The sequence below is a fragment of the Fringilla coelebs genome, assembly GCF_963513975.1.
Source record: "Fringilla coelebs genome assembly, chromosome: Z".
Taxonomy (NCBI): Eukaryota; Metazoa; Chordata; class Aves; order Passeriformes; family Fringillidae; genus Fringilla; species Fringilla coelebs.
In genome coordinates, this window is record NC_140031.1 from 12,966,090 (window position 1) to 12,978,914 (window position 12,825).

Genomic DNA, 12,825 nt, shown 5'->3' on the forward strand with positions numbered 1-12,825 from the left:
AACCAATGTTTCTTAAGACTTGCTGATGAGAGCAAGTTTCTGTTGATTTGAAAGAAACTGGTAAAAAAGATGACAAGGTGACACAAAACTTATCTCAGCATTTCATGTTGCTTTTTTTAATTGACAGACCTGTTTTACTCAAACATATGGAAATAAAAAAAAAGTCCTTCTTCTTTTCTTTTATATTTTCTTTTCTTTTCTTTTCTTTTCTTTTCTTTTCTTTTCTTTTCTTTTCTTTTCTTTTCTTTTCTTTTCTTTTCTTTTCATTTATTTTCTTTTCATTTCTCTTCTTCTCTTCTCTTCTCTTCTCTTCTCTTCTCTTCTCTTCTCTTCTCTTCTCTTCTCTTCTCTTCTCTTTTCTCTTTTCTCTTTTCTCTTCTATTCATTTTTCTGTTCATTTCTGTGGTTTCTCAAGAGAGCTGTACTGTAGAGAGAAACCAGCTAGCAAAGGGCAGAGACAGCAATCAGGAATGATTACACCATACAAAAATGTCAGTGGCATAACATGATTTAACAGTGATGCCACAAATTATAGATGAATGTAGAGGCAGAAAAAAAATCAAAAGCAGAAAACACACTGTATCCTTTATATTCAAATCCCCTGAATTTTTCCAAATTCCTCCAACCAAGCCCAGGCATTTACAGAAACTAGCTTTTTGCACTTCATCCCCTGAGAAATGGGTCTAGAAAAAAGTAGAAAAGCTGACTGGAGAACTCAAGATTAAACATTCATCCTGAAAGTTGGACAGGTCATATTTGCTAACAACCAAAGAGCAGATTCCTACACCAAATGTGCTGATGTAAAGAGAGATTGGAAGCTGTGTGTAAGAACAGAACATTTCAAAGGATGTACAGAGCACTGGGGTTCAAAGGTCTGAAACAGCATGACCCCTAAAATTCTGCTCCAGCCCAAAAGAACCATGTATCCAAAGACCTGAAGGAGGAAAAGGGGGACGTGGAAGATTGCTCTCAGTGCTTTATTACCTGTCTTTTCTTATTGATGGACTATCAGCATGTGCTTGAGCTGAAACTCACCTGAGTGCCAAGGACAGTCCACAAACAAGGGGTATATCCTGCTCCTGCATGCATTTTCTAAAGCCTAGAAAGATCCTAGAGACTCGGGAGGGTCTCTGCCTTTGCTCCATACAAGCTTATGTAATACAGGGCAAGAGTGTTTTGAACTCTTGAGAAGAGACACCCAGAGACAACCTGCCTAGTTTGTTGTACATGATGGACAGTGTTCCTGTTCTGAGACAAAAATCACAAAGACTTAAGAATTTGGCTTTGGTCCACCTAAGAAGGAGAACTAGACAGTTATATTTTTCTTTTAAAAGTAATCCAAGTCAGCTAACAACCTAACTGAAAAACTAGTGAATCCATTTGAGCTGCTCACTTTGCTTTAACTCTGCTGGAGGATTTGTTTTATGTTATTTCTGTGGGAAAAGCAAGACCCTACCTGGCCACCCCACAGTCTCTGGTGGTGTGCTGAGGTGGGAGCCTGCAGTGCACTTCCACAGTCAGTAAGTCAAGACAAGCAAATTCTTTCTGGGCTTTTCCCTGTTTCATTTCAGGGTTCTGTCTGGCTTCATCCTAGATTATGGCAGAAGTTTTGCTGGTTCAGATAAATGGCAGCCTTTGCCTTTAAACCATGTTACTGCCCATCCAAACCAGTTAACTACTGCTTGAGAAAGACAAGAGTCAATTGTTTTTAAACATTTTTTCAGGACCCTGCACTAGCATGTTGCAAAGCATTTATTTTAAAGGAATAGATGATTCCTCACAATATTATTAAATGGTAGTATTAAAATGTTTTTGTACAGACAGGGGAGGGCAAGGTGTACTGACAGGGAAGGGCAAGCAGAAACATCAGCTCTAAAGCCCACACGTTGGGTACTAGGAAAGGCTTAGAAATCTTGCTCTGAGGGTACAGCTTGCTGCTGTAAGCACCTTCCTCCTATATATATCCTCTCATGTGAGCAATGGCAGACAGATATTGCCCCCTTCAGCTCCTCCACACTTTACTGAAACCACTAAGCCCAAAGTTAATGTACTTGCCAGAAGACTCTTCAAACACAAGGGCTTAAAGCTCTCAGGTAAAGGATAAATCTTGGGCAATTCTGCTTCTTGGCAGATATTTGGCTGCTTGTCTGACCCATTGTGTGATGGAAACAATTTTGAAATGGCAATTATGGAATTCCCCAGAAAATGGAGAAAACAGTTCCCACTCAACTGCAGTGTACATAGAATGACTAGTAAAATACTTTGCAATCCCTCACAGTCTTCATAAAAAGCATAAACATGACATGTCCCTCAACAACAGGTAAGGGACATAATATGAAAAGATACTTTGGTTACAAAGCCAGACAGTGCAGGGAAATAACTTTGTAAAAAAGCTACTAAAATTTTAAGTAACTTTAATTTAAACTAAATTTTACATGCAGTTCTCTTCATTCTGTCATGCTCTTCTTTCACTACAGTGTTTTTTCAACTGAGTCTTTCTTTCCTCTTGAATAATCTTATTGAAAATAAAATGCATGAAATCTACGTGCAGCCTTGTCTTCAGCTAAAAAAAACCCCTTTGAGGTGGTTACAGGATCACATCTTATTAAGAACTGCATGAATGATTGAGACAAAAAACTTGGCCAGGCCAACAAACTCTGCAGACAAGGGTGATGCCACCAGCCAGGAAACCTGCAGTGGCCTGTCAGGTGGCTATGGCAATTGTTAGATTTTTTTTTTTCTATCTCCCATGCTTTTTTTCACCCCTAGAACTGCATGACATTGTGCATCTCTCCAGTGATATATTAACTTGTCTCAGTCAGTAAATCCCTCAGTTTTTCCTAAGAGGTTCAGAGATGATTGTGACGGAGACCTTTCATCAGCAATGGGGTGTGCAACAGATAAATGGCCTAATTCTCACTTGTGCCAAAGTGCTTATGCTGATATTGCCCCTAATATAAGTGGGACGATAAAGTTCCTTACAATGGTACAACACTGTTCTTTTCTAATACAGAAATGAGCTTTACTGATACAGCTGCATTCACACTGCAGCCTGCCTAAACTTAGAAGTTTTACTGGCAGAGAGACACTGGTTAAGAGTGTGGGGAAAAAACATCACACACCTCTCTGACAACAGCGCTGGCAGACACCCCAGAGGAGTCCCTAGATAGACAAAACCAGTTTCTGCAGGATAGCTGCAGCCATACTCTGCCTGCATGAGAAGGAAGCAAGGTAGTTTGAATCAGCTTAGGTCCCTTTCACTGAGGTTGACCCAAGATCTGAAGCCATGGTCACACCAGCCTAAAAGTGAATAGTCATTGAATTCCAGGAACTGGTAAGGGCAGTAATAACAGCAAAACAACCCTTTTGCCAGTGTACATATCTTTTCCCTGAGGAAGGAAGTGCACCACTATAACTACTATAAATAAGGCCTGAAGAGCCTGAGTTGTATCTATTCAATTATAACAGGAAAGTTAAAACAGCCCAGAAGCTGAGCTAATCTGAGGCCACTTTCTGAGTAAAGATGACTGCATTAAGAGGTGCAGTAAGAGATGCTTTAGTGCAATGTGTCAAAAAGTTAAGCAGATCATATAAATATACTAAGCCATGGTGATTTATTAGGTGGTAGAAATAACACTGTTGTATGAGAGAACAAAATTTCAGACTCAGACAACGTCGGGGAAGCTGCACTCAAACAGCAAAGGGGGTTCTCAAGAACGGCAGATTTGGATGTCTCATTTGTGACTCAGAATCGGGGTAGGTTGCAAAATCTTCCCTACTGCCTAATCTACAGTATTCTGCCATGTACAATTTTCCTCCCATTGTTTTAAGGGACTAAAATTAGTTCGGCAAGTGACTGTGGAAAACATGTATGGAAATAATGAAACTTGTATATTGTGCTCTCAGTGAAAAAATAAATTAGAAACTGTTTACTTTAGATCTTGATCATCCCACTAGACTCTATGTATTTCTGCAGCAACCCCTAGATTATCCTCTAGGAATAACTTTTTCTGACCAAAGTTAGGCAAATGAGATGTCTTGTATGAAACAGCCAAAAATTTTATGGTGGTTTTTAATTTCACCAATGCTTTTTTATCACTAGAAGTTGAGCCAGTAAAGATGGCAAGCTCTCAGCACGAGGTTATGTCTTCCATCCAGATCTCCCCTGTGCTCTTACTACCTGCTTTCCACAGCACATTCCAAACACATCACTTTCCCTCTTCCCAACCTTCTGCCTTCAGTTCCACAACAGGCTCAAATAGCTCTTTCTCCTGGCAGCACTCACCACTATTACCATAATATCACTAGAGGGCTCTCGGGGCAATGAGTGCACCAAACACCTTAATTAGCCAGAAGAGGCTTCATCCACTTCCTAACAAATATCTTCTTCCTTTCCATTCCACCTTTTCAGTTCCCAGGTATGGCAGTCCAAGAATGGCTTGCAATACACTTGTTACTGAGATCTCCTCTACAGTTCATGAGAAAAGCATCTGGACAACGCTCTCAGTGGTATGACTTAGTTTTATGTGGTCCTTTGAGGATCAGGGAGTTGGACTCAGTGATCCTTATAGGTGCCTTCCAACTTGAGATCTTCTATGACTCCATGAAATTAGGAGTTATTTCTCCATAATTAGGAATTATGCAGAAAACCTTACAGAAAACTCAGAGGCTAAAAGACTTTGTGTGCAGACTCCTGTCGCTGCTGGTAAGTGTGGATTGGGAAGAGAAATAGAGGAAGTGAATCAAGTGAATCATTGCACAATCAATCAAAAGGTGCCAGACAAGCCTTCAGGGCAAACACAAGACAGTGTGACAGATCGGTGCACACAAACCACTGGAGACACAGAATGGTTTCTGCAGTGTTTCACTGCCCACAGCCCAAGCTCCCAAAGGCAAGCTTCACTCAGGAAGAACTGTTTGACGAAGGACACAAAGGCTGACCTTGTTTCAACACAGATTTCTGTGAAACTATCTGCAGCAGAGGAAAGACATGCAAGACAGAAGCCCAGGAGAAGAATGCAAAGTCAACATGTGGGTTAATTGGAGGGTGGAGTGGGTGTTAGGAAGTCCCAGTATACTGAAGTCTGCACTTACTGCTCAATAAACACAACAGTGCAGTGTTTTTAAATGCTCGTTTGCCAGTAAGTGTGACAACCAGGATGCCATAGCTCAGGGAGGCTGAATTTATATTCTTTTCCTTATATGTAGCTGATGGCTGTCTTGCAAATTACGGGAAATGTGGCACTTTCCTTTAAAAGCAAAAATGAAAATGGGCTTTTTGTCAGAAGAGATATACTAGAACTCCCATTAATCTCACTTTCTTGGCACTAAAAAGCAGAGTTCAAACATCCTGCAACCTTTACTGATAGCTAATAACTTGGCTCTCTCAGAGCTAAGAATAAAAAAAGTAGAATTCTTACCAGAAAAATCAGTGTGGCTCCTCCTCTTAACTGTATCTTCCATGGAGTGCAGATATTGAATGCTAAGATTTGTTCACTATTTTGACAGCATTCCACAACGTAAAAAGCAGTGGATACTGCAAGTGCAGTATCTGCTGCTTAGTGAGTAGAGGAGTGTTTTCTTGTGTCCTGCAGGTTCCTAGAGCATCTCCACTGTTACTTACATGCTTGCTCAGGTGTTGAACATTATACATTCACACTGAGTACTTGCAAAACTGATCCAATGACATAAAAATCTTACAGTCCCACTGCTGAACTGTTCCCAATTACTTTTGCATTTACCTCCTCTACCACAAAAATCATGTCAGTTAACCTTAAAAATGTATGTATGTTCCAAGCATGTAGGAAGACAAACTATACCAATAATTATTTATGATTCATATGAGATGTTTAGCTTTGCAGCATTAACACAGCACTCTTAATACACACATAATTGTTTAAAAATTAGTCACATCAAAGGATAATGATAGTGCTAGATGAGAACAAGCAAAAGAAAATGCCAGCAACTACTTCCATAAAAATCAAGTGATTGGAGGTTCATAGGAAAAAAACAATCAAAGTGATGGGAAGGTAGACTGATCAAAGCAAAATCAATACAGCCTGGAAATCTGAGCATTTTATCAATTATTCTTCAAGCTTTAGTGCCAATTAAGTAAAAACAGTTGTTTGATAGTCATGCATGATTTCTAATATGTTCCATGACCCATGGGGTAAGCATTGATTTATAACTCTGGCTTCAATTTTGCTATCCCTTCACATAGGAAGAAGTCTGACAAACACCAGTGGGACAATGTCTTTCAATTAGGAATGGCCCAAAAAAGGGCTGCATGCCCAGAATATCAAATCCACCAATATGTGTTTGTGGTGACTTGTCATTCCTGTCACCTGGGAATAAACTGCATTTGCTGAACAGTACTAATAACAGTTCAAACAAAGAACTGACTCCTGTATGAACCTACGCACATTTACAATGCTCTCACCTAGGTATCAAATCACAGGTATCTGCTTGGTATACAATCACATAATTACAGAATGGTTTAGATTGGAAGATATCTTAGAAATGATACAGTTCTAACCCCCCTGCCATGGGCAGGGACACCTCCCACTAGACCATGTTGCTCAAAGCTCTATCCAACTTGGCCTTGAACAGTTCCAGACAGGAGGCATCTACAAACTTCTCTGGGCAGCCTGTTCCAGAGCCTCATCCCTCTCAGTAAAGAATTTCTTCCTAATAATTAACCTAAGCCTGGCTTCTCTCAGCTTAAGGCCATTTCATCTTGTCCTATCACTACATATTCTCCTAAAAAGTCCCTCTCCAGCTTTCTCATAGGTTCTCTTCAGGGTGGGGAAGGGTGCCACAAAGCCTCCCCAGAGCCTTGTCTTCCCCAGGCCGAACAAGCCCACCCCTCTCAGCCTGTCTTCAAGGAGAGGCGCTCCAGCCCTCTGATCATCTTCTTGGCTTCCTCTGGACCAACTACAAGAGGTCCACATTCTTTCTGCACTGGGGACCCCAGAGCTGGATGCAGTGCTGCTGGTGGGCTTTACCAGAGCAGAGCAGAGGTGCAGAATCCCTTCCAACAACTGCTGCCCATGGGGCTCTGGATGCCCACTACACAGCTTGCTTTCTGGGCTGTGAGTGCACAGGCTCATGTGTAGCTTCTTATCCCCAAAGTCCTTCTTGGCAGGGTTGTTCTCAATCCTTCCCCCACGCAACATGTGTTTGTCTTTGGGATAACCCTGATCCAGGTGCAGAATCTGGCACTTGGATGTGTTGAAAGTCAGGTGGTTTGCAGCAGACCATGTCTCAAGTCTGTCTAGGTCTAAGCCTTGAACTGAAGGCAGCTACAAATATGATAAATAATCAGAAATAAAATCTGTGGCATTTATATCAAAACATGAACATCCCTGGCCCATACCCTATTCAGCCTCTCCACACTATACAATCCACCCTCTCAGTAAGATCCACTGCCTCCCTGCTGCCTGGTCCATGACGTGGGCATGCAGATTCCCACCAGAGAGTCACTGGTCACCAGATCTTTCTGAAGCAGCAGCATATGCACCTCTTCTACACTTGATCTGGATTTAAGAAGTGCTCATGGGACAGTGAAAAATCCTTTTAGTCTCCCAGCTGTCATCTATGCAGTTTGAGAGGACTGCTTATTTAGAGTCACGCTTTGGAAATCGCACTGTGGCACAAGCTGCCAAAGCAGATCCCAGCTGCTTAGTGGGAACCATGGAACTGGACTGAGCCAGCTGGTTCTTTTCTCCAGAAGATGCACTGGGGCTGTTCAGATGGTCACAGAATAATTCAACATTTGGAATATATTCCATAGATTTGAAGGAACCAAAATTGTTTTCCCTCGCTTTTATGCTGCTGTGGTATGTTGTGTATCCTCGTTCCAGTATATACTGAACAGCTCTACCTGACTGCTCTTTTGCTTGGTTTATGTAAAAAATTATGCAAATATCTGTATCATTACCTCACCCTCCCTCTGGGTTTTGAAGTTTCCTCCCTATGCCAGACTTGCCTAAAAATAAAGTCATGTTGGTGCAAGCTAAATTTTGAAAACTTGCCTTATTATCAGACATCTCTTTCATGCAAACACCTGTACACTTTAATGTAAATGACAAGGAAAAACTAAACCTAATGCATAGTTCACTTATTTTGTGTACTTTTTACTTTATTTATCTATACAAAGTTCATATTTTCTTTTGCATGTTTAAGAAGTAAACATTTCCTTGTTTCTCTGCCTGCACATAAGTTATACATATGCCTGTATAACTGATTTCTTTTGTAAAAGCAATTATTTCCCCAAATCAAATTCAATGATTCCCACTGAAAAATGAGGGGGAAAAAATTGAAAACTGGCTTTGCAATATTTGGAAATAAATGGTCCTTTCATTATGTAAAAGCATTAGGGCATCTCCAAGGTATTCCAGATATAATAATTTATAGTAAATGAGATTATTATTGCTGGGAAAAGAAGCACTTAATGTCAGTTTTCTGTGGGAAAAACCAAAACAGACTAATCCAACAGGGGTGCTCAGAAACATGCAGCAAATATTTAAAAGCTTCAGAGATCCAAAACAACAAGGGAAAAGCACATGCTGAGGAAGTAATTTGGAACAGGATGCTTCTATTCATCCTTATCATAGGGAGGTAGCCTTACTGTCCTGAAAATAAGAATAGGAAGCCTATTTTGTCATTGTGTTCTTCCAGCTTACACCAACTTGTCTAAAGGAGTTCTACCAACACAATTGTGGCGTAATGTAGTGTTGAGCCAAGCCTGGATACAGGGACCTGAAATAGAAATTGTTGAGCATTAAGAAGATGTGAATTGCTGCCTGAAAATCTCACAGACCTCTGTGGCTGCTATGAAGAAAACAGTCATGTCAGAATAAATTTGGCTCAACATACTGCTATAGCAATCAGCTGGTAATGGCTCACCTTCCAAAGATAGCATTACTACAAAATTAGTAATCAGCTATACAGCCACATAGCTGAACTATTAAAAATCCAAAATGAACCTTGAAAATGAGAAATACGTGGATAATATTCCCTAGATATGCATTCAAGGAATGCATCAGAAGTTGACCTGTATTCCTTGCCATTTTTACTTTTAAAGTATGACAGTCTCCTTCTCCCACAGAAGCCTCCATGCCCTGCCAAATATCTCAGCTGCAATTCTTAAGTCAAATGGGATAAAGGCATTTGGAATTGCAAGATCAGTAGTGCAAAACAATCTGTCACATGGACATTGAGGAACAGTCCCTATCCATTACAGAGTACATTCCATCTGAACTCAGTCCCGTCCTGTGCTTGTGCTCTCACGTGCTCTGCTTTGGCTATCACAAGATGGTTCATGAGGCACACTGGGGCTCAGGATATTTATCTCAAAAAAACTACAGAACTGTTATCAAGTTTCACATATCTGATATTCATGCTTCCTTGCCACTGCTCCTCTGTCTCACCTACTGAAACACCATAAGGAAATTTTTCTGGTTTTGATGTTTCATATGCCTGTTAGTGCAGAAAAACTGATCAGAGCAAAGCACATGGAGAAATTCTGAAGGGGTACTACTTGTCTTTTAAAGTTCATATGGTGTAAAGATCAATCCTGATGTTAGGATTGGCATGTAAAAGGCCTCCTCGCATAACCGCTTGCAGTTTGAAGAATTTTTTGCGCTTTCCATGCAATACGTGTTTGGGCTAATTAATCCTCATGAGAATGCCATCTTGAAGACAACAAAGTTAAGAGACAGAGAGACTAAAGCTAAAATGCAATGCAAACATTTGTTTACCAGCTAAATGGCCTCACTGACCTCAGGAATGCGTTTGAAAGCTTCTTAGGTGCCTAACAGCTGAGTATCTTCTGCACTTGCAGCCAAGTTTCTGAAGACATTTAAAGAGCTCACTACATTTTAATCATGAAGTAGGTAGGAATTGGATGACAGAAGAAACCTGACACTAAGAAATTCATGGAAGATCCCAGGGTGAAGACTGTGAGTACACCAAAAGATCTTAGAAGGTCTGACCTCCCAGCATCATCTGGGACTCCACCCTTTGCCCACACTGAGGAACTCTCTGGAGGCTCAGACTGGGGCCTCTCATTCCCTGGCTGAGCTCTGTTGTTAGCACACCTGCCTTCAGCCCTGCCTCCTAAAGGCTCTTGGGGCAATACCATAGCCTAGTTAAATCCTTTGCCTCATCCCATCTCCTGCTGCTCCTGACAAGACTCCCTGGATGATGGTTCCTCGACTCTTCCCCAGGTGCAGAGCTGCGGAGGTAACATTCTGTTATGGTTGGTTTGTCTTGGTTTTTCTTACCTTGAAAAGTGGTCTGCTCTTGCTAGTCCTTGACACAAAAGATGGAGACAGATTTTATGAGGTCTTCCCCTACTAGAATGAGTGTATGTAAGATCAAACACAAAACTAGCTTTTTTTAAAAATAAATACTTACACATTTCTCTTCAATGCATTTGGTCAAAATGCAATCTCAACATCTGCATTGTAAAAACAGAGAAATGTCCTAAAATTCTCTGGTACACAATGAAACTTACTAGAAGGCAGAAGTTGTCCAGAATAGCATGTAATCTTATGCTAATGGTTAAATGAACAAGGTGGGTGTCACTGATAAAAAGTAAGAGCTCTATTTTGAAGATCTGTGATTTGTCTTCCCCACATGTTTGGTTGTTTGTTTTGTTTTTTTTTCCATTAAACAGATCTGATAAAAGCTTTGAAAACATGCAGGCCATTAATATATAATGAGAAAACACCGTGTTGATTATGCAGTTGAGCAGAAAATCAAGACAGTAGGTAGAAAGTAGGGAGGAGAAGAGCACTTAGAGAAAAACAAAATGGTCAGAAAAAATTGAAGGCAGCAGGTAAATTAATAGAACCTTCCACAAATGAACAAAGTCAGGATGCAGCTTGGCAGGTGGTGGTGGTTGTGGGGATCAATGCTGTATGTCAACACTTTCTGCCCTCTCCTTCACAGCATGCAGAGCAATTCCATTGAAATTCAGTTAAGGAGGAAAACCACATGATTAAGAAACACGGACACAGCGACTGCAAAGTACGCAAATTGTGCTGCAATTTTTAATGACATAAAAGGTAAAAAAGCTGCAGAGAAAAACTCATGGAGGGAAATTAGTTCAAATACCATTAGAAGTACATTTTCAGCTGAAGGCGTGAGCGAATTCAGCTGTAGAACTTTTATTAAGTTTAACTGGTGTCACACTGTAGAGTCCCTGTGCATCAAGTTGCTGATGTACTCTATGAAGAATGGCTTTGTGCTTCTCTAGGTGCATTGAGAAAGTGAGTGTAGGCAGTGATTTCACTGCATTATAGGCTCTGAACACCTAAATTCTTTTTTCTTGAGCATATACTATTATTGTCAGTTTTGACCTACATGATAGAAAATGCCATTTGCAGTAGAAAAAAAAAATTTGTATGTTGTTAACCACTCTGAACCAGGAAATGAGCCAATTCCTTTCATTTTTTTTACTCAAGGGATTGCTTTTGCCTCTTTTCATCATGTTCATGAATTCTAGCAATGTTCTCACTATGAATATTCCACATGTGGAATAAGAGCTCAGCTGAATGCTTCAAATTAGGCCCCAGTTTGTCTAGCTAAGTTCAATATGTTGACATGTGTACTGTGACAACCCAGGGGGTGAGTGATTTACTGGCACCAGAAGATGCCAATGGAAAAAATTGCTCCCAAGTTAGCATTCCTTTTCATTCTCCACAACAAATTGATGACGTGATGGGGTTGTGGATTTAGCGAGACATCTGAAGCCATTTACAGGCTGAATATATTTTGCACCTTCAATATTTCTTGTTTTTCTCAGATTAAGTATCTATCTTTATCCTGGCTGTCTTCTATCTTTTGAAGGAATGAAATGGCCACTGAGAAGAGGAATGAGAAAGCGTGAATATTTTTTATACATACGTATGATATGCAGTGCTTTCAGCAAACACATCTTCTCATTTTAAATGCTTATGCATTTCTTGTGCTTCTTTCTGATTGAATATTTATTTTTAAAGAGATGAGAAATCAACTTTTATGAGACAAGTTATACTGCAAAATGCATTGTTTCAATGACAGATGATATTTACGTGTGCAGAGAGTTAACATTTCCATTTTCAGAAAAATACATTCATATTTTTGAAAACGGGGAACTGAAAGAACCAACATGTGTTTAACCACATGCAGTCTGTTCTAGCCAGTAGGAAGAGTCTGAAATGATGGAGTTAAATTCAGCGTGCAAAACTGGGTTGTCTGAAAGTGGTGTTTATCACAGCTTGTCAGGACTTGCTTGAATCAGGATTATGATGAAAGATGCTCTGGAAGACCAGCTTTCTTTTGAGGGGAATTTTTTTGGACACTATAGCTCCAATTAAGGAAAAGTTACTTATTAAGAACAGTTATAAACAGTTACTTAAAAGTTACTACATTACCCATATTGTGTGACTCAGGCCCTATTCCTGAGTAACCTACCACAGGAGTTTAATGGAAATAGAAGTTTAAAGGAAGAAGTTTACAAGGAAGGAATATAAAAGACAACTCACTCAGAGAAGAATGAGTAAAATTTTACTGATAGTATATTCTGTGGAGCAATGTATGTATCCTTTTTAGAACAGCTGAAAGGTGCAGCTTTAACCAGTGTCCTACGGGTGTGTCAGAGCACAGGTTGAGTGCAGACCTCAGGATGACTCTGTGAAGGCTTCATTAGTTTGAGTTTGGCTAAGCTTGAACATTTTTGGGATGTTAATGATAAACTATGGGTATAAACTTGTTTTAAAGTAGAGAAGATCATACAGAGACAGATTAGATATTAACAAGGTTTAGAAGCGTCCTAAT